This window comes from Amia ocellicauda, chromosome 12 (assembly GCF_036373705.1).
Source record: "Amia ocellicauda isolate fAmiCal2 chromosome 12, fAmiCal2.hap1, whole genome shotgun sequence".
NCBI classification, from domain to species: domain Eukaryota; kingdom Metazoa; phylum Chordata; class Actinopteri; order Amiiformes; family Amiidae; genus Amia; species Amia ocellicauda.
Window position 1 is genome coordinate 41814919 of NC_089861.1, and position 2990 is coordinate 41817908.

General features: G+C 47.5%; 1 non-coding gene across 1 annotated transcript; it reads right to left on the bottom strand.

Annotated features, from left to right (window-relative positions):
- Positions 1–1499: 1499 nt before the first annotated feature.
- Positions 1500–1573, bottom strand: trnai-aau (transfer RNA isoleucine (anticodon AAU)). The gene has a single exon. It is a non-coding gene; the product is annotated as a tRNA-Ile (tRNA).
- Positions 1574–2990: the final 1417 nt, after the last annotated feature.

The window sequence follows — 2990 nt, forward strand, 5'->3', positions numbered from 1 at the left end:
GGCTCTGAATTTCTGTCCAATATTAAAGATCCTAGGCTCTCATTGTCTGATTTGGCTGGGGCACAATTGGGACATGTCTCTGGGGACCGATCACCATTAGTGACTGCAGGTGATGAGAGGGGCAGGGACAGCCTTCCCTCTGACTCCAGTCGTGTAGCAGCCAACAGTACCCTGTTGGACCCAGGGGAAGGAACGAGTTCTGGGACTCACCTCCTCTCTCCTTCTTCCAGTGGAAGGCCCGACACTGGATCCCGCCTTCAACCGGGTTTCCGATTTCGCTATGGACCAGACACAGGATGATGCCCTGGGACATATATATGACCAGGTCAGAGTTGTTGATGGTTGCATAGTGAATACACAGAGGGCACTTTGTGTTTCTCTCCAAACCAGCAGCCAAACCGATCATGCTGGATGATGTTGCAGACAGAATAACGTTCACCACGGTGCCTCCACACTCTTTCACGAATACCAATCGAGCTGCACGGTGCTGGGCTGTGAGCACAGGTCCCACTAGAGGATGACGGGCCCTCGTGCCACCCTCATAGAGTCTGTTTCTGACAGTTTAGTCAGAAACATGCACACCAGTAGACTGCTGGAGGTCATTTTGGAGGGCTCAGGCAATGCTCCTCCTGTTCCTCCTCGCACAAAAAAGCAGATACTGGTCCTTCTGGTTCTTCTGATAGCACGGATGAATGTGCCATACTGGAGGAGCTGGACTACCTGTGCAACCTGAATGGGCTGCAAGGAGCACCTCATAATTCCAGTAGTGACAAGGACACTAGCAAAAGGCAAAACTAGAGAAGAATCAGTCAGGAAGCATAAGGAGAGAGCAATCGTCTGTGGCCACTACCTGCAAAACCATTCCCTTTTTGGGGTTGTCTTGCTGTTGCCTATCTCCGGTGCACCTGCTGTCACTTTCATTTGCACCAAAACAAGAGACAGTGATTCACAACCGCTTAGGCTTCCTAACTATACAGATTAATATGCCTCACCTGTAACTGACTTGGTATTATGCTGTGATGATTACTTGTTCCCTTATTTTTTTGAGAGGTGTATTATAGAAGATAGCCTTGAGAATGCGGCCACAGAATTGCGGGAATCCGTGACTTTCAACACTTATGCAACCGAGTCGAGGTGACCAACAGCTCAATGTCTGGTTGGCACCATGGCTTAGATGTGCCATTCATGAAACTTGCGTTGATTCTTGAAGCCACTGGCATTGCTTCCCTCTCCAAGTCTGTGTAATAAGGAATTGGCAGGAGCCCACGAGTTGAAACTATCAGAGGACAGAATGCAAATGAAGTGTTCTGAGAAAAGCAAAGCGGCGAAAGGACATTTTCCCGTGTGCATGTAGATGGCCGACTTTGACAGTGCTTGATGAAGTCTTGTGGATCCTACCACTGCTTAAGTGCACTACTACGCTTGCCTTCAGGGAGTTTCATGTCAAACATTCAAAAAACAGGACTCGAACTAGACGGATGAGCACCTACGATCAGTCTTGGCCGATGTGGGGATCGAACCCAAGACCTTGGCGTTATTAGCACCACGCTCTAACCAACTGAGCTAACCGGCCATCAAAAGGAGTCTCTCTGCCAGGCATTTCCTCATGTTTATGTAATTTGGCTGCAAAATGCATTACACACAAGTGTGAAAAGAACACTTTTGCAATTCCTAGCATTGGTGATGCTATAAATCAATCTGTCAGGAGTGGGATTTGAACCCACGCCTCCATCAGGAGACCAGAAAACCCTTCTACACTCTTCAAGGGAACAACACCTTAAGTCTGGCAAATTAGACCACTCGGCCATTCTGAGAGGATGTATACGTCCACCGCGAGATTATATACTGATCAAGAAAACTGCGGGAACACTTAAATCACACATCGGATCTCCGTGATCAAAATCTAGGAAACCTCAAGATCTTCACCGTACATTGCATAATTCGTAACTCTCCCACCTCCATGCTTTTGAGACTGTACTGGGAGACACAGCAAACTTTCTTCAGACGGCACGTATGGATGTGCCATACTGGAGGAGCTGGACTACCTGTGCAACCTGAATGGGCTGCAGGGAGCACCTCATAATTCCAGTAGTGACAAGGACACTAGCAAAAGGCAAAACTAGAGAAGAATCAGTCAGGAAGGATAAGGAGAGAGCAATCGTCTGTGGCCACCACCTGCAAAACCATTCCCTTTTTGGGGTTGTCTTGCTGTTGCCTATCTCCGGTGCACCTGCTGTCACTTTCATTTGCACCAAAACAAGAGACAGTGATTCACAACCGCTTAGGCTTCCTAACTGTACAGATTAATATGCCTGAACTGTAACTGACTTGGTATTATGCTGTGATGATTACTTGTTCCCTTATTTTTTTGAGAGGTGTATTATAGAAGATAGCCTTGAGAATGCGGCCACAGAATTGCGGGAATCCGTGACTTTCAACACTTATGCAACCGAGTCGAGGTGACCAACAGCTTAATGTCAGAAAATAAAAGAACACTTTTGCAATTCCTAGCATTGGTCATGCTATAAATCAATCTGTCAGAAGTGGTATTTGAACCCACGCCTCCATCAGGAGACCAGAAAACTCTTCTACACTCTTCGAGAAAACAACTGCATTTCCGTCCTTGCACTCTCTCATTAATCCAATCTTGCCCAGTCAGCGAGAGAAGCCATGTACATGCTTTGCCTTCCTCTCCCTCTCCCTTCACTGCCAGTTCAGCGATGACATCTCAGAACTCTCTCACAGCTGACTTCTATGACATCACAGAGTGCATCAATTCCGTGGCTTCTCATCTGTCGCCACACTGTCAGGGTTGACTTTCTCACTCACTATGCCAAGCTTTCTCGGAAACACTGGAATACGTGGATGAGTTTGTACCACTTTTGGAGGTTTTGCCCACCTGGGGCGAGGCTGTGATCCAGCTGAAAAGCAATTCGGGCATGTGGGCAGCGAAAGATGTATCTGTGATGAAGAGAAACCCAGGTCGATGA